Source organism: Catharus ustulatus, chromosome 5, assembly GCF_009819885.2.
Source record: "Catharus ustulatus isolate bCatUst1 chromosome 5, bCatUst1.pri.v2, whole genome shotgun sequence".
NCBI lineage: Eukaryota > Metazoa > Chordata > Aves > Passeriformes > Turdidae > Catharus > Catharus ustulatus.
In genome coordinates, this window is record NC_046225.1 from 19,677,600 (window position 1) to 19,697,332 (window position 19,733).

General features: G+C 44.5%; 1 protein-coding gene across 4 annotated transcripts in view; it reads left to right on the top strand.

Annotated features, from left to right (window-relative positions):
• GRID2 (glutamate ionotropic receptor delta type subunit 2) overlaps positions 1-19,733 on the top strand; it is a 698,066-nt gene that overhangs the window by 670,499 nt on the left and 7,834 nt on the right. The gene's annotated exons all lie outside the window — the stretch shown is intronic.

Consider the following 19,733-nt stretch of genomic DNA (forward strand, 5'->3'; position numbering starts at 1 on the left):
CAAGCTGGAGCCCGGCCGGCCCCGGCTGAGGTGGGAAAGCCTGGCAGAGGCGGGGCCAGCAGTGCGGGGGGCGGGCGGCAGAGCCTGAGCCAGCAGGGCGGGGCAGGGGGGGCGGCAGAGCCCGGGCCAGCAGGGCGGGGGAGCCCGGGAGAACTGGGGCTAGCAGTGCAGGGGAGCATGGCAGAAGCAGGAAGGCCGACGGGTGGGGCTGCCTGGCAGCGGGGGAAGCCCAGCAGAATCGGGGCCAGCAGCGTGGGGGAGCCCGGCGGTGCGGGGGCCTGCAGTGCCGGCCAGGGCGAGCAAACGCGGCGGCGGTGCAGATGGGAGGGGGCGGCCGGCGAGCCTGGCAGCGGCGGCAGTGGCTGGCCCGCCGACAGGGCGAGTACGTGAACGCAGCGGCGAGGCGGCCGGTATGCCTGCCAGCGGCGGCAGTGGCTGGCCCGCCAGCAGGGCGAGTACGTGAACGCAGCGGCGAGGCGGCCGGTATGCCTGCCAGCGGCGGCAGTGGCTGGCCCGCCGGCAGGGCGAGTACGTGAACACAGCGGCGACGCGGCCGGCATGCCTGCCAGCGGCGGCAGTGGCTGGCCCGCCGGCAGGGCTAGGGAACGCGGTACGGCACGGCCGGCGAGCCGGGTGGCGGCAGCCCGCCGGCAGGGCTAGGGAACGCGGCGCGGCCAGCGAGCCGGGCGGCGGCGGCGGCAGGCCGCCGGCAGGGCTAGGGAACGCGGCGCGGCCAGCGAGCCGGGCGGCGGCAGGCCGCCGGCAGGGCTAGGGAACCCGGCGCGGCCAGCGAGCCGGGCGGCGGCAGCCCGCCGGCAGGGCTAGGGAACGCGGCGCGGCCAGCGAGCCGGGCGGCGGCAGCCCACCGGCAGGGCTAGGGAACGCGGCAGCGGGGCGGTGCTGACGGGAGAGGGGGGCCAGCGAGCCCGGCGGCAGCGGCAGCACCACCCGGCCAGCCCCGCCGAGCCGTGGCGCTGAGCTGGGCTACCCGGCCCCGTCGGCAACCATGAGCGGGCCGAGACTTCCTGGCCCCACCCCGAGCCAGTAAAGCCCGCTATGCCGCGATCCTGTTACTAATTGGCCAATTTGTGAAAGCTGCGCACGGATTCTCGCGACGAACGAAAGTGCGGCTAATATTCGGGGTGCGGCTTATCTATTGACAAAGACAGCAACATTGTCGAGGCACCGGAAGTGCGGCTTATAATCCGTGCGGCTTGTATTCGTGAAACTACTGTAATTTTTCTGCATGAAGTAGATCAGCTACTGGCAGCATTTGAATCAATGGTGGTTTGTGTATTTGGACCATGAGAAGTAAATCCTACCTTCATTGTCACAGCTGACACTCTACATGGTGTAGGATCACAATATTTAGCGTGTCTTGATATTTGCATGGAATATTTAGATTACCTGTTTATTTTGCATTACATATGGCTTTCATCAAAAAGAATCTTGAACAGATGTTAAACAGGTTGTTTAACAGGGTTTTTTACGTAGATAAATTAAGAGAATTGCAACTAGTTTCCCAAGTGGTGCTTAAGATCAAAAATAAATCCTGTTATGCTTTGTCCATATCAATAATGGGTCCATAGTGGGTGATGAATTCTTGACAGAAAAGGAAATTACTTTGTCATAAGTTGTTTCGTGAACTTGAAGTAGACCACTGAGAGAAAAACCTAATTAATGAAAATTGACTGGAAAAGTGCCTTTGGGCTTTACTTTTCTTGTTGGGTTCAGGAGGTGCACTTTTTCAACACTTCTTCAAATGGTGTGAAGGTGGAAATCACATTTCTGTTATCTCTGAGGGTCTGCCAGAGATGAGTGACCTGAGATTCTGGTATGTGATCTCTGCCTATGACAGTGCCATGCTCATGCCTTTCGTGTGTTCCTGTTGAGAAATGCTTTTCCGAGCTGAGTGACCCTGCCTTGCATCTTCCACAAGTCTGAAAGCCTCCAGGATGTTCCCAAGAGCCCAGTGTTCTTTCTTGACAATAGTTTCTGGCAGCAATGTTGGGATGACCCATCCAGCATCCTCCTACCAGCACAGCCCCAGAACATCGGATCCGTGCTTCAGCCCTCGCTTCGTTTTGATAGACAGTTTTCAGGAGCACTTGGGGCAAATAAAGAAATACTTCCCAGGTACACGGAGGACTGATGTCCTTCAACTTCCTGGGATAACCCAGGGAAGTTGTGGGTCTCTACTTTAGTACTGGTATTCTTTTCTGTCCCATCTACATCCAGGCAAGTAGTAGGAATATGTTCTGGGCCAGCTGAAGTCTGCTGCAGGCTGACAGCTTTTTGGTGATGCTAATTACCAGACTAAACTGATGGCAGATGAAACAGAATAGCTTTTCCAACCTGTGAAGTGCTCAGGATCTTCAAGCAGCTTCCTATTTTTAAGTCATTTCAGTTTTCTTCAGGAATTTTCATAGCTGTCACATCTCATTCTAATCACGAATGCAAGTTTTCGCACCCCTGGTGAACAAGGGCTCCTCAAAGTGGTTGTGCACTCCAGACTTTATCAAAGGAGCTGCCCTTGTACCTTTCAAGAGCAACTGTTGGTCAGGAGCATCTGGAAAAGACTTCAGGTTAAGGCTTGCATGAATCTTCTGTCCTGTATCTCCTCTGTAAGGTTTATGAGATGGCCTTAAGTCTCAGAATTAATCTGGTGCTCTCCAAGTCTTGACTCTCACGCAGGAGAAGCCAGTTCCATCCAAAATCTGAAAAGGACAGGTTCTTCTTCTTCTAAAAGGATAACCCTGATAGAGAATTTGACTATTTGCAACACTGCAGGAAGAAAATGTACCAGACAAATGCTTTTAATACTGTTTCTGTTAAGAAATGTTCTGTGTAAAATAGGACTACATCTTCAAAATGTGCTACAGATCTTGGCCAGAGACACTTCAGCACCCAGCATGTTAGGATGCCCTGAATGGATTTCTGAACATGCAAAGCAGCAGCTTTGTTCTAAGTTCTGTGACTTCAGCTGATGGGATTTCTCAGAATTAACATCTTGATCGGTTGCCAACAGGAAGGTGCAGTGCAATACCCAGAATCAGCAAGGGGTTACCTTGCAATTACCTACATAAGGGGGCTTTTTTTTCCTGTTTTGCTGGAAGCAAGAAGACAAAAGCACCATCACAGGAAAAAAAGGTTATTTGCCAATATCTCCTTTCCAGCAGTCCCTTGTGGAGCAGGCACCCACAGTAAATTCAGCATTCAGCTTTACCTTGCAAATGGACAGAATAATAGAGGATGGGAGAGAGTAATGAGAGAGAAAAAAACCAAAAAAACAAACCGAACTACAACCCTACAAACCCACTGGGTAAAATATAACTTCTATTGATTTATTTTGTGGAATATCATGGGATGTTTAGTTCCATAATAGGGGAGAATGGCAAAATGGATCTGCAGTTCCAGGAGGAAAAAAATGGGGTGGTTTTTATACACTAGTACAATTCTGAAATGCAGTAAATACAAGTTGTGAGGGGTTAGAAGTTCACTGCAGTGTGCAAACCATAGTCCTATTTGAAGTGCATCCTCCATTACAGCAATGCTGTCCTGTGGAAAAACTACCTTCCCTTTGGAGGACAAAGCTGCAGTATAATTAAGATAATTACTTTTTTCAAAGGATGCATTTTATCTTATTTTTCTAGCTGGTTTTGGGCTTTTTAACTTTTTAAATTTTCTTATTAGAAGTTGCTAATAAGAAAAAACTGAGCAACTTTTGGCTGCTGAGATGAGTCAGCTAAGGGGTGTTTTTGCTTAACCTGGCCCAGTGGGAACAGATAATAATCTAGTGTATAAGAAAGACTCCATTTTTAACGAAGTGTCTGTGCTGGAGACCTTTTCTGAACCAGGTTTTATCAGATGCAAACCATAAAGGCACCAGCTAGACAAGGTAGCTATGGCTGCACTACTTTTTATCTCTGCACAGTGAGTCCTGTGTGTTGGAGGAAAATCTGATGCTGTCAGTACAGCTTCACATGGCTGCTCTTCCCATCTGCCCCTTGTAACCAGGAGGGAGCAGGGGAGTCATTCTGGATTTTCTGTCAGGATCAGTCATGTCCTGGAGCTCATGCTGTACGAGCACCACGAGACAGGGACCTCTCTCAGAGCCTATCAAAAGCTTCATGTGTGTTAAATTCTTCCTCTAAGCCACAGCAGCCTAGTTAAGAGCTTTTTGTGCCATGTCATATTTGATGGCTGCTGAGGTGAGGGCTTCACACCTGGCAGAATTTCAGTGGGGTGGGGCGTGGAGGGGCAGTGCTGTGCAGGTTAAGAAGTGCTGTTGTAAGTAATTACAAGGAGGGAAATAGCTTTGCTGCTTGGCTGCCACGTGTGTCATTGCATGCTCCATAAAGATGATGGGATTTGCCTGCTGCTCTGTTCTGACAGGGCTCTGTGCTGTGTCTGGTGCCCTCAGTGCTGAGACCTCAAATTGTACCAGAGCAAAAAGCTCTTGTGCAGGAAACGTTCACCTCTCTTTAAACAACACCTGCATGTGAGGAAATGTTGTAACATGTGCTCCTTGTGGTCGAATTGCACTCCCCTTGAGGTGCTCATGATCCCCAAACCTGCTGCTGCTCCACTGGGATATTGCTAAAAAATAAAAATGTATGAAATAGGGATTCAGTGAATTCAGTGACAGGCAGCACTTGTTCCATAGCGGTTAGGGGTGGATTGGGTGCCCCTTAAAATGTGTCAAGAAAGGTGAAATTGCCCAAACCTATGGTGTATTTTTACAAAATCTTGAGATGCTCATGTTATTTAGCTGCTTTGGAAAACACTGCCTGAAATTCTCACCTTGGGAGATAATGTACTGTTGCTACATGCTATGTGTCAGTACTAAATTAAACTAATTACATTTTAAGGCCCAGTGATTAGCAAGTTTTGAGCCATTTTTACGTGTCTCTACAGAGCACATGAGCACCTGTCTCTCCAGTGCCACTTACCAGGTAACTCTGATTTTTTATCAGACTGTCAAAAAAGCCCTCATCTGGGATTTACTGTGATGAAAGGCAGAGAGACTAAAATTAGTCCATTCACTTCTCTCAGCCACTTACCCATATTGCCCCTGCTCCCTCTCCAGTCAAATGAGGTCAATCAGCTTGCCAGCCCCATCCCCTCCACTAAACCTTTCGTTGAGGAGAGCAGCTCTAGCAAGGCACAGAAGGTCAAAATCTTGACAGAGAATTAGGCACTAAATGTCCATGGGGCTGTGTGCCCTGGTTAGGGAAGGATTTGCTGTTGGCTCAGACAGCACCATGTCAGTGCACCCACCAACCCAGGGACATCTCCCTCAGCTAAGAGAGCCTCTTCCTCCCTGTTCTGGGTTAAACATCCTGTCTTAGCTCAGCCACTGCTATCTCCACCAGGCTGACCACATCATGATGGCTGCACTGCCTCCTCTCAGGTATTTCCCATCTCACTCCTGTCCCATCTCTGCCTCTCTTTTCTTAGCGTACGATTGCTCATCTTGGCCTCAGTTCATTACCCCTTTTCTCCTAATCTTCCTTGCCTTTGTGTGTGATCTATTTTGCCTCCACTTAACCTTGTGATCTACAAAGCAGAAGTCAGCTGGCATTATGAGGTAAACAGGAGTGTATTACATCCCCATGTCTGCAGGCTGAAAGGAAACAGTGATGCTCTACAGCACCACACAACCCAAAGTTGTGAGTCAGAGCCCCCCAAACTAGAGATTAGCTTTTCAAAAGGGACACATTTAAAGAAAAGGAAATGCATCTTTCATTTTCCTCTCTGGTTTTCAAGCATCTCAGAGTTATGCTCTGTAGTTCTACCCCACAGCAATGCACACTGTAAGCAGTGAAGAGAGCAGCCAAAAAAATTAAAACCTGAAATTTTCATTGGCCTTCCTCAGCAAGTACTTTAGGGAAAAGGCTTCATTACAAGAGGTGAAAGTGTTGCCAATGAAAAAGATCAGTGTGTCCAAGAAGCATGGAGTTTTCTCCATGTGTTTTCTGGGCATCAGACCTCAAGCAACTGTGTGACCTTAATCTCTGTCTTGAAAGCAGAGCCTGCCTTAAAAATCTAAGCAGGTAAACAAAGCTTAGGTATCCCAGAAGCCACTGTAATGTGGCCATTTTTCCAGTAAAGTCTCTTCCTAGCCCCAGGAGCTTGCACAGCACTGGGAAGACAGATAACAGAGGTAAATATAAAACAGGTTTGTGTCCTCTGAAGGAAAATTACAAAAGAGGAATCTTAAAAGTGTCCTAAAAATCATTTTAAAATTAAATGTGAATTTCTATTTTTACTGAATCCCCTCCAGCAGCTCATGGGTCTTCACATGGCATTTATTCTTCTCTGTTTAGTTAAGAAAAAGATTTTAAAAGAAAGCAGCAATTTTGAACTTCATTCTTAACTCTAAAGGGTTTCACTTAAAACCTGGTTAGAGTCAATGCTTGCACTAAAAATAAGCTTGGAAAAATCAAGTTTACAATGTTAAATATTAATTCAATTTGCAAATATGTGCACAGTCTTAAGGAGCTTATCTAAGACAAGACTTAAAACCTGACTTCTCTTGTAGATGTGAAAAGAACCAATGCCCTAAACTAAAACGAGTATAGGAAGAAAATCAGCCAGTATATGTTATCTTTTTGCCTGCAAAACTTTCTGTGCTGGGCTGCCTGACCTGGCTTCCCTCTCTGCCAGCAGTGGCAATAAAACAAAACATGCCTCCCATCCCTGTAACAGGAGTGGCTGCCTTGGGTTTCCAGCAACGGGGAAAACTCTGCTGCCCTATTCTGCAGCTCTTAGGTGCCACTCCCCTGTAATTGGAAGCACACACTCAGAATCGCAGGCCCTGGTTAGAGGCAGCTTGGGCAGCAGGAGTGGGGTCAGTCCCACAGTGTGAGCATGGCTGGCTGGGATGTCTCTGCTGCAGCACTCTGCTGGTCTGAGGGGATGGGGATGGAGAGAAGGTGAGTGTCACAGGGTTTGCTCTGACTTCTGCAAAGCAGGTAGTGCTGCTGCTGGCCCTCCATCACCTTTTAACTGGTACAAAGAGCTTTTCTTGAGCAGGCAGTGTGGGTGAGCTTTGGCTTTTTGCACCCACCTTTGCCAGAGAGGGTGAGTGCCTGTGCAGGCTCTGGTCCAACAGCACTGCAGCTGAAGGTGCCCCTCTCCAACAGAGAAATGCTGTGCTGGGGATTTAATTCCAGTTTTTCAAAGAGCTGACTAGAAAACAAACATTCTGTTTCAAAGGAGGAAAAATAAGAAGAAGCCTAAGCTTCAGTATCTGATTTTTTTCCAGAGGTTTACAGCTTCTCTTAATGCCGGCAGATTCCCATATCTGATTTTCCTGCCCCCTGCAGTAGCTTCCTAAAGTAAAGATTTACTTGCAGGGGCAAGAGACTCTTATCTCTGTCTCTGGCATGACTTCTCCACCTGATAACCTCTGTTAGAAAGGAGATCTCACTTTCAGTCCTCACTTTGAACCAGGCAAGAAGGATAGGAGCCCAGTCTGCCACATCCTGTATGTGCATATTGCTCTCTGAAAAATTTGGTCAGAATATCCAGTTTGATCTGAAACCCCCAGCAAAAAGAGAAGATTGGAAGGAAAAAAAACCCACTAATCTTCTTAGTTTATCATTCAATCAGAATTAGAAACTGCTCTTTAAAAAAAAAAAAAAAAAAAAAAAGGAAAAAAGAACCAAGCAAACCTCACTGGAATCTGCACAGCCTTAAATAGCCACAGAAAAATCTCCATGTAAAGCTCCTTCTACCATCACAATCTCCACAATCAATCACAGCCACATGTTTATATCTGAATGTTCCTAGTGTCTTTTTTGTTTTTTTGTTGTTTTGTTGTTTGTTTTTGGGTTTTTTTGACCAATTGTAAGAGTTCAAATACATTATCCAAAAGAGGTATTTACAGAACTGGAAAAAGCCCCTGCTCCTACTTTTTTTGCCAAGCAGGAAAGGAATGAATCTGACATTACCTCAGGATTTTATCTATTTAGCCCCATCTGCAGGCTGTGTCCATGAGGTGTGCAATAATACCCTTGATGTCTGTCTTCAGTCAAGCACTCCCAGGCAGAGAGGTATCCCTTGGAGCTAGTCTGACCCAAATTGGGTGGAGAAATTGCAGTTAAGGACAGCTGTGATCCAAGGTGTGAATGGTGCAGAGCTCAAGATGCCAAGTGGTGCTGAAAAGGGCTGGGAAACGCTGCAGTTTTGCTGGCAATGTAAAGAAAGATCTCAGTTCTTTCTTCCACCACCTCTTTACATTCCTGGCTGCTGGCGCTGCTCTAATCCCTTGGCAGCTGGAGAGGGCCTGTGGTACTGCCCAGCTGCCATGAGGACCATGTCCCTTCCAGTCCCCTAGGGATCATTGCTTTGGAGTTCCCCTCCAGGCCAGTCCAGAGCTCGGCCTTGCTGTAACCCAAGGCTGTGGCTGTGTTTGGGAAATGCCTGTGGCCAGCAAGAGAGAGGCTGTGCTGCAGCACAAGCCTTCAAAGCTGTCAGTGATGTAGAGACTGAGCAATAGAGTCAGCCAGCTACTTGCTTGGGAAGTCATGGCTAATACACTTCCACCTCTTCAACCTTTTCCACCTGTCATGTAGGCTGCCAAACTGCTCTTTTCCCTTGCCTTCTCTTTCCTCCACACTTCTCAGACAAATATACCAACTGCACAAAGGAACAGAGAGACCAGGAACTGGGTTCAGCCACTGCTTTCACCACTTACCAGAGGTTTGATCTTTCCATTCTTGCTTCATGGCTTCCAACTCAGCTTTCTGCTCTGTACAAGCTGAGTGGTAATACTTGCTGTTAATGAAAATACTTTTAAGACTAGATATTTCTAGAGCATTAACATAGGACATTCCTGAAATTTGTCAAAAGTTGTGGCAACTTCATATAGAAATTCTCCTGTGGAAGAAAAGAGACAAATATTTTGAGAGGCTTACAAGTTAATGTGATGATAAATGCCAATATCTTATTTTCCAGACTGTTCTGGTTTACCTTCTCTCTGTTCCCTACCTGGGGGCTGCGTTACAGCTTTGCTCCCAGCAGTTGCAGGCAGCTGCTGTTTGCAGGGGAGGAACTCCTGTGGCATTATTTATGGCAGCTCTCAGTGAGAGGACAGTGATTTACTGTGTGCCATCTTCTGCAGCTGTGAATTTGCCCCACAGCGACAGGGACATTCAGTGGAATCCTGATTTTCAGTCTGGCACAGTGGTAGAGAAAGGTGAAATGGCTGGGTAATAATGAAAGCCTGTTAGTATCCTCCTTTGGCCTCCCACAAATAGACTTTTGCTTTCTGGAGTTGGGAAATTAGGGTTGCAAATACCCTGGCATTTGTGCTTCCATCTCTCCTGCCTGACAACTTTTTCAAGAGAAGTCAGGATACTCTTGATTCTTCCTCTAAAATTGGGTGACCTTTATTTTGTATATGTCCCCTCTCTTTTGCTTTTCCTCCAAATCCTACATCTGACTGCATCTACTCTACTTCTGAGCCCCCTTACTAAGGAGACTCTTTGATGAATTTGTCACAAAATTTGCCAACATGCAGAGCGGCAGCAAAAGAAGCCCTGGCCTAGGAGCTCTCAGGTCTGCCTCTGCCTGCAAAAAGGAGCTCACTTCTCTATGCTGCCAAAAAGAGCTGTAGAATTTGATTTCATGACCTTGATCTTGAAAAGATGCACAGATCAACTGAGCAGGCTCATGGGCTTATCCAAATTGAATCTCAGTGCCAACTCTCTTGGTTTTGACCTATGCTATAAAAGTGTTAAATTTCCTACAAAGCCATTGGCATTCTGCACAGGGAAAATGATAGAATAACACCTGGGAATGTCTTGCATTTTATTTCTTGGGTTATTTCTTTCGACCACAGTTTATCTGGCACAATGCACAGGAAAATGATGGGATGTGTTTTGTAACATTACACAGGAAATCCTGGCATTGCCTTCTCTCAGTAGCAGTGAACCATGCCAGTCAGCTGTGGCATGGTGTCATGGGACAATGAGCAAGCCCAGCTTAGTGGCCCCTGTGGGAAGCTGCATGGGAAGCTGCTTCATGAGCTGTGTCTACTGGAGAGGGAGTAAAGGGAGAAGGAGGGAAGGTTCATTTATCTGCTGCCAAAATTCTTCCTCTGAGGTTCGCATGGTAGAAATTGCAAAACTGCAAGTGGGATTATTAATTCCATAAAAGATGTGACTGTAGGTACAATAATGGAGGGCAAGCGAGCCCATTATCTGGTCTGGCTGACTATGAAAGATTTTTGCTCCAAGGCATCTGCTGTAATTGAAGATTTGGTGGGTCAAGCTGTAGAATACTTTTAGGATACAAGTGATGTGTGCTGTCATTGCTATGCAAGCTTATGTTTCTTTCTCCTTTTATCCTGAGCTGAATAGAATATAACCTTCAGGTCACTAATCAATGTGTGAATAATATGGACCTTTATTTCAGGGAAAAAGGTATGAGGTGAAATGCAAAACTTCAGATCTTCCTGCTAGTTCCTTTCTGCTCTGCTTCCTCCAGCAGCAAAAGTAATGGTAGGTCTTGACTGCTCTGCATTGTTCCAAAGTACAAAAATCCAGAGCCAAAAAACAACAAAAAAAAATTAACATTACACACATGAACAGGTACAGCCCTTGCTTCTTGAAATGCAGAGGGGAACAGGGGACCTGATTAGGCAAATTTTGTGAGACAAAAATACAGCCAAGCTCCTGAAAAACAGCAACATTACCAGGGAGATGCCTTTATTAACAGAATAAACACTCAGTCCTCCTGCAGATTGTTATCCAGATTGAATGGCACTTGGTTCTTATCAAGACACTTCTTCATAACATGGAAATCTCAGGTAGTGTGATCCTTCAAGCAAACACCATGCTGCTTAAAGCCTGATTCCTATCATGCAAAGAAGCCTGCCTCCCCTCTGGACACACACCACAGTGGAAGGTGGGCAATAAACCATCAGTTCTTAACTTTCCTAAGCACCAGCAGCTAGCAGGGTTTTTGTACCAGGCTTTTTCACCTCTCCACATTGCTGGTAGCCCTGGGAGAGCATGGGAAGCACTAGGAAGTTCTCACGTTGGTGGAAAACCTGCAGGCACAGAGGTGGCAGCGTGGCATGCTAATGCCTTCCTGAAATAATCACTCAGTCTGGTGAAGAGAAGCAACTTCCTACCTTATTTCCCCATCCACAAGAGCAGCAGGGCTGCAAAAGGCAGCAGCAGCACAGCCCATGGGTTTTTGCTGTGCACAGACTGAGCAGAACCCTGGCAGGTCCTTGCTCTCAGAGTTGTACTACTTTGTCTTTCAGAATCTTCTTTTAGGAGAGGTCAAAACCCTCCTTTGGGGGATATTAAAGGATTTGAATGCTCATGGAGGTAGAGACATTAATGATCTCATGTCTTTGAGGAAGTTAACCTGATGCAGGTTGGAAGGGAAAGTAGGCAGAGCAAGCCCCAAGCCAGCCAAGGTGCCCTAAGCAATATTTCCAGGGTGTCCATCTCAGGCAGATCTGTTTGTAACCTGGGCCAGCTTGTTTCAAAAGTGTGGTTTGATACACATTTACTTTTAACTGCAGAAGTCAAATTTCTCAAACCTCAAGGTGCAGAATAAGAAATACCATTTTTTTAAAGTGTAGCCCAATCCACTCTTCAGTGCCTCTGGTAAATTCGGCAGGAACTCTTATAATTTCTAGGCAGAACTGTGGCTTTTCCTTAGGCTTCCCTGGATAGCTTCTCTACTGCTGTGTGTATTTGAAGAGTATTCATTGATATGATCTCAGAAAGGCTTTAAAGAAGGAATGTATTTCAGGGTATCTCTAGAAATGTTTCCTCCATGAAATGCTTTTGCTTGGGAGAACAAAGCAAAGTTATGAATTAAATTTTGGAGTAATAATATATTCTATACAGTAATCTTAAGTATTTTTACTTTCATTGTCCAAAGGGTTGCCTGGAGAGTCTCCTCAGTATATGCCCAAATATATAAGGTTGGTAATTGCAGTGTTCATGTACAGAAGTAGTGGTTTCAAACCTTAGTGTGTTTAAAACCATGTATGGGAATGAATCTGGGAAGCTTTCACTACTGTAACCAAGTACCAAGAAGATAAAAGCATTTGAGGTATTTTTAAATGTCAGATTTCAGACACAAAGCGTATTACTGTGATTTGATCTTCAGACTCTGTATTTATCTGTCTAGCCTCTCCTATCCTATCAGCAACTCTGTTCACCTTGGAGATTGTGATAAGCTATTGATTTGGGGTCTCTAAAATCCAAATTATTATATTTTGTCAAGGTATGTAAATCATTCATTCAAATACTATCAAAAAGGAAATTTTGAAGATTTTGTTTTTAAAGGGCTTTTTAAAAAGCGTTGTACGAACAGTTTAAAACATGACAGAATCATCAGCCAAATATTTTTGTCATATTTGCTTAGGTAAATAGCAGATAAATGTCAAATATGCAAGGGCCACCTAGAGCTCTTACTTTTATAAAGAGCTGTTCTGGACTGTCACTTCAAGGGACTTAGTGTAGCTGATGTGTCTTCTGTTTCTCAAGATATAGATGCAGGTAGTTTGGATAAGAATGAGGCTTTGCACTGCCCGAAGCATGACTCCAAGCAAACATGATCAATTCCAGGTTCTTATACTGAAATGAAAGATCTTTTCCTGCACCCAATAACCCAAATATCACAGTGTGCTTAAGGATGCTGCTGACATTTTCAAAGACCACCCAAGGTGTTGCCTTTCTGACTGCAGATATGCTCTGGGTCTCCGTGGGCTCCCTGTCTTTTCCTTTCCAGCTCTCCCTCATCTCTTCTGCTTGCTTTCATTCTGCCTCATCAGGTCTTTGGAGTCCAGTTTTGATATAAGCAAATACCATATTGTCATAGATGGAATAAGTGCTTGCCTTTCAAAGGTAGCCTAATCATATAGAATATAAAAAAATTGAAGTTCACTAGTTGCCACAATTCTTAAGATGCTAATAATTTGATTTTTAATGTACTTGCCTCTTAGCTGAAAACAAGTCTTGTGTGTTCATCCAGTGCTAGGTCAGGTTCAGTGAACTAGTTTATTTCTATTTCTCACAGCACATCAACAGAGGATCTAAACAGATAAGTTAAAGCTATTCCTTATGATATAATTAAAAAGAATTCCTTAAAAGACAAATATTTTAGTATTTTATTTTAATGGTTTCTTAATGCAAGGTTTTGGTGTTTGTCTTATTGCTTTGTGTCCAAAAAGTCTGAGAATGCACTTTGAAATAGTAATTGAGCCTAAAAACTGTTTGCATCTCAGTCTGGGAAAAAAAAAAAAAAGAAATAACGAAGTCAAATTAAAGTGTTTGTTTCAATTTGTTTTCCTTCTGCTAAGCAGGAGAACAGTCATTTGCATGTCTTGTTAACCACAGGGCTTCTCAAGTGGGGGTCAGCTGGCAAGTGACACTGCAGGAAATATTGTGAGGTGAGAGTTATGGGAGAAGACATCTAAGAAGCATGCAGTGGCTAAAAGGGCACGTTCCAAGTTTTCAATTTTTGGTTAATCAAGGTATCCTGTACTGATTCAGAGAGATGCCACTTTTGTCACAACCTATCCAGAAAGGTTGGGGCTCCCAGGTGTGCTCTAGGTTGGGCTCTGTTGTCTGAAAGTTAATGATGAAATTCCTGCTGATTGGACATTGGGGTTTCCTGATTTGGTGTGAAATTATTGGTTAGTTTCAGATCAGAGAGGAGCTCCTGTGATTTATTTACATACTGCTTGGGACCTGCAACTCAAGTCCTTGGATGGTATGCACGCAATCATAAATTCTGCTCATAAAGCCACAACATCACTTCTGACTGCCTCCAGTGTTGTGGGGGACAGTGTGGAGAAAGTGTAAATTTAGGAAGGAGTATGTCTCTCCATCCTATGGCTGTCCTGTGCATCACAGCTGATCTGTGGATCTTGGAGGCAACTTTGAAAGCATGGAAAGACACCTTTCCCAGGGCAAACCAAGGACAGGGAGTGCAGAGCTGTCCCAGTGGAGGGGAGCATATCAAAACCTGCTCAGTTCTTCTGCAGTTTCCACGACCTGTCCCTGCTCTTGCTTTTGGCTTATGGCAATGAAAGCAAGAAGAAAATTAATTCCAGGGTGTTCATGTAGCCATGAAGTACTGAATTTTTTATAAAGCTTAGTAACTGTCATTTTTCAAGTAATTTTCTAAAAGAGGGCTAGATTGTAGGTAGTTCACAGGACCCAATGTACCTTGAAAGTACATTTCTTTGTTTTAATAAGGCTGGCGGTGTACCGTGACTCGCCATAATGAATTAATTTGGTGTTTACCATAACAGCACTGAGCTTAATGAACTCATCATATTTATGCAACTGTCTGTGGATGTTCTCTTGTCATTTGGGTTTTATAAATAGGTACTAATACTTTTATCGCTGCTTTCTCCTGAGCAGGAAAGTTCTTCACAGTGAAAGGCCATTAAAGCTCACTTCTATTTTTCTATATAAAAAGTAAGCAGATCTTTAATAACTTGATTTTTATCTTTATGTAGGTTTCTGAATTGTTAGTATGTACTCAGCAAAGTTGTTCAGCTTGAACAAAACTATTGTAGAGCCATCCTTATGAAATTCCACCAGTCATATAATAAAGAGTTAATGTCTCATTTTACTGCAGATGCCATTTCATTTAATGTTAACCTTCTTCATTTGAGAGAGAGTATCCATGTAAATTCAACAGATTTAAGTAAAAAGAAGTTCCCTAAATTGAACAAAGTGATAGTAATTTATGGGATTGAAGGGATGAGTGCTACCTCTTCAGAAGGTAATGGTTTGTTGCTGAACAAAACAGAAGGTCAGCTGCTTTCTCTCTTTTAATACTGTTTGATATGCAAATCCTTGATGCTGAACAGCAGCTCTGGTTTACTATTGCTTCTTCTGTCATCTCTAGAAGGCGAGATGCTTATCCTTGTTTCTGTGCACTGCTGACAGCAGCCTGGTGCCAAGCACTGCTGAAGGGCACATCAGAAGGCGGCCACCTGCCTGCCCTCGTGGGCCTCCTGTTAGCTGGGCTTCAATCTGCTTGGAGTCCCTGCCACAAAACAGGCTTTGCAGCTGGACCCACGGGCACTCTTTTGCTGGGTTAAGTGGTGGGAATGGGTGCAAAGGGAGCACTGCTTTTGTCTAATCTGGCAGCATTTGGCTGGCACACAAAATTTCCTCTCATGGAGCCCATGATTGGCAGCTCATTAAAAAGCTGGCTTTAAAAAAATATCCACACAGAAAAACAGAAAACAGTCTCTTCAGAACCAAAAATCCTCACAGATATCAAGATCTGAAGTCGAAGGAAGCGCTGGTATATCTGTATACATAGATACATATATGATCTCTGCTACCAAGTGCTTTGCTCATTTTGCAAACTCTCCCAACATCACTCCATCCATTCAGGAGCAGGCAGTGGCAGTGCTCCTCTCTTTCACATCAGGACAATGACTTCTGCCCTACACCTTCCCACACATCCTTTTGATGGCTGAAATATGATGCTATAAATCTTACAAATATGATTTATGGCATCAAAGTCAAGGCTTTGAGCATCAATGTGTGTCTCCCGCCAGGCTCAAGGGCAAAACATGAAAACTCACCAGTGAGACAGTGAGGTACCAGTGGTGGGAGAGGAGATGAAAAGGATTCCAAGAGTGTCCTACTTGCCTCGCTCCATTCCTATTTCCCTCTCCCTTCGCTTCCCCATGAGGAAGCAAGCCAGGCTAGGCAGCAGCCATCCCTCTGTGGCACCACAGCCCTGAGCCAGCCTTCCAGGGGGCACCAGTGAAAGCTGCTCTGCTGCCCAGAGAGGAGCCTGCTTTGCCAAAACCTAAAGCTTGCTCAGGGAGATGCAACAGGAACTGGCATCACTCCAGCTATTGCAGTGAATAGGAAAAATTTAGGCAGTTGCTACACTTAAATAAAAACCCACAAATGCTCCTTGTGGGTCCCTACCTGTCTACTTTGATAATTGAAGGATGCTTACAAATCAGCTTAGTTTTATATCTTGTTTGAAGAGAAGAACCAAATTCTGGAGACTTTGCATGAGATTTTTGATAGTAAAGCTCCAGTGAGAAGGTTTTGCCTGAGGAGTGACTTTTGGCTAGCCACTGCAGAAGGTACCAGAGGTCTGATCCCATCTGCAAGCACCTAGTGCTCCTAAAGGCAGCCCATGTTAGCCCCCTGGGAGCCAGCACAAGGGTGGGGACCTTGGCTCGGGCTCCCGAGGCAGAGCCCACCAAGGTACACAACTATAGCATTTTTATTTTCTTATTATTTACAATTTCCCCCCCTTTCAACAGTGGGCATTCATTACATTGGCTCTGCAAATCTCCTCTCTGCAGCAGTCTGATCTGCTGCCTAGAGCCAAGCACCTCATCACATTCTCTTCCTTATCAGTGCCAACAGGGAAGTTATCCCTCTGGACAACATGTTCCTGGTGCAGGAAGCTGATATTCAGTCACCTTTGACATCCCAGAACATGCATTGGCATTTCCAATATCATTGTAAATGGCCTCTCATATCTCGTGCTCACTACTGATAGCTGAGAATAAAATTAGATCAAAAAAGGTGTTGTCACAGAGGTCTCAGTTTCAGAGCATTTTTGACACCTGGCTATCATATTAAGTTGGGGGTTTTTATCTGTGGGTATTTTGGAGGAGTAATTCCATTTCACTGCCAGCAGCAAAGTACGTACTTACCAGGTGGAATCCAGCCCTATTCCCATTGATTCATCAGGATTTGTTCACATCCCTGTTAGATTTGGAAACCACAGACAGCTTAGTTTTCTGTGTTTATATCCACGAGACATCACTTGGCACTGTGAATTCAGAGCCAAATCAGTTAAAGTGCACACAGACATTTTCTTTTGTGCAGCTCAATAAATTTACGTCATTGCCTTGAAAAAATGTAACTCTAACACTTTGCTTGCACTCTATCCATAAGCAAGTTTTAAAGGTCATGTTGTTTGGACAAATCGGATTATTTCAACATATAGGCTTCTTTTGAAAGCTTTTTAAGACTATGGTGTTTCAAAATATTAGGAACTCATGCTTCCTTCTTATTAATTTCCACTGGCTTATGTCTTGCAGTATTACTTTGTACGAATAAGCAGGTTCAAAAGAGCCAAGGCCATTGAGGAAAAAGCCCAGTTGTAAAAATCTGGGACTAGGAAGGAGAGGTGCTTGCTGGAATTATAGCATTAGAACATTATCATTCAGAGCATTTAGTTAATGCGTTATTACTTTAGTCATTTATTAAATTTGAAAATCAAATAACAAACTGATTGTAGTGTCTGCCACCCAACAGGTACATCTGATTAGCGATCGGGGAAGTCACCAGGAGCTGCGGCAAATCCACGTATTTTTATGGAAAGAGTGCCATCGTGTGGGAACCTCCTGGCAGCACGCAGGGATAGCAGTGCCCGTGTGCCTGCTTGCAAGGAGCCTCCCTTCTCCTCTGTGTTTCCTGGCATTTCCATAAAAGCATGATTTTCGTTTCTGAAAACGAGCTACAAAGATAGGAACTCTCATAACTTGGAACAGGCTAGAAGTGTTAAATCTCCTTAATATGTTAACTATAATTTTGATTCACTAACAGGTGAATTCTGAAACAAACTGTTTCTGAAGCCTGACAGAAGCAGGATCTCCCTCTTTCTCTGTGTGCCATTAATACAGTTAGATATAAGTGCTCTTATAATTTCTCTTGATATATTTTTATCCCTCAACATCTGTTGGCAGCTGCAATATTACAAGGCTTCATTGTAAGTTTTCCACTTCTTGAGCTCTCACACGTAATGATACCAATACTATCTCCAATTTCTACTTCCATTTTTTGTTTTCCTTTAAAGGATTGAACTTATATGTTACATCCATAAAGAAAATTGCCAATAATTACCAGGGGTACAATTAGGAATAAATCTCTGTTAAGGAACAAGCCAAAGCTCAGTGTCTTTATGCAAATGCCTTTTGCTAAAAAGATGTCTTGTGTAATCAGGAATTATACTGACAAGTGAAGAATCATTTAATTAATGAGAATAGAGCAATCATTTGGATAGTTCATTCTATTCCTGACTGAATAAAAGAGAGAAAATAGCCCTGCTTAGGGATTAGAGCCTCTGCTGGAAGAAATAAAGCCCATGGATGTTGTTCTGTTACTGCCTTGGATAGATAGTACAGTAATTCCTAAATATAAAAACACATATGTTTGGATTAGGCATTGAAAATTAATTGGCTATTACTCCACAAGAACTTCTACAAAAGGGTTCTGTTTATGCTGGCTGTCTGCTCCAGCTAACCTCACAGAATGGAATAATTGGGCCAAAATAGTTGCCTAAATCCTGGTACAGGATTCCAGGGCAGTGAGAACCCAAATTATGGTGAGTTCTTTCCATAAGGACTGTATGCCACAATCGAGGGTAGTCTACAGACCCTGTTTGCAGTCGCAGAGGAGTAACCTAGTCTCCTGTTCAGCCCTTTGTCTAGAACAGGTCAATTTACTCTGGTTCTTTCCCATGGGTCTTTGAATTTCACAGGGGGTGGTGATGCCATAAATTCTCTGTTCCATTGTTTGACCTCTCCGATTCTCCTCTTATCTGGTTGGAATTTCTTATCTTCCAGTTTATCCCAGTTGCATCTCCTCCTGTTACTGGGTCTAATTCCAGCTTCTCTACACACTCCCAACAGGCAGCTGCAGGCAGCAATGGCAGCAGCCCTGCCTACTGGGTCTCTTGCCACAAAACAGAGAATCTTCCCATCCTTGAGATGTACCTGCTTCATCAGAAAGCTTCAGGATGAGGCTTCCTTAAGTTGTCTCTGGGTTTGGGAGAAGTCAAAATGTAGTCCAGGTGACTCTGACCTTGAATACCTTTCTCCAGGGTGGGAGCAATGCACTGCCAGCAGGCACTGCACAGAATTTTTCCCACTCCTTACAAACTCAAAGCTACCTGAACAAGGTGACTCTGGCATCTCTAAGGACACGTGTATAACCTGTGATCTGTTCCTTTAGGGCACTGTTCCCTCTGGGACAGCAGAGGGCAAAAAGAAAAAATACAAGCTGTTCCCCTCTGAACAGGTCATGATCCCAGCCACCTGACATACTGTTAGGTGGGAATTGGGAGCTCCCTCCAGGCCTGTGCTGGGATTTCAGCCACTGGTGGCAGTGTCAAGCCTCCCATTCCTGGCAAGACTAGAGCACAAATATGTGGTCATTTGGATGTGCTGTAGCAAATTAAGCAGCCTTGTGGACACAAGTACCCGTTGAAGCAGCATCAGAGACTGAGTCACCTCTGTACAGAGCAGCTGCCCCCAGGTGCATACAAGCTCCCTTTGGAGGCTGATTCAGAGCACTGCACTGAGCTGTTGTGGTAGCCCTGAGACAGTGGGACAGCTTTCCTTCTTCCTGCAGTGCACTACAGTCTCTCTGGTAGCAACATCCCAGACCTCTTCTTGTTTGTGTGCACTTGGACTTTTTTGCATGCTGTGTAAAATGACTGCAATAGTAATTGCTTGCCTTCCAACACTGAAATGAAAAACAAATTTATTATATGAATGAAAACTTTTCTGATGTTTTATTCTTTTTAGGTGAAACCATTGAATTTTTTATCTTGGATAACCATAGGCAACCAGAAGTTACTCTAGTCATTTCTGGATACTTACCAAAAAAAAAAAAAACAAAACAAAACAAAAAAAAAAAAACCAAAAAACCTCTCCTCAGAAATAAATGGAGTAAATAGGAAAATAT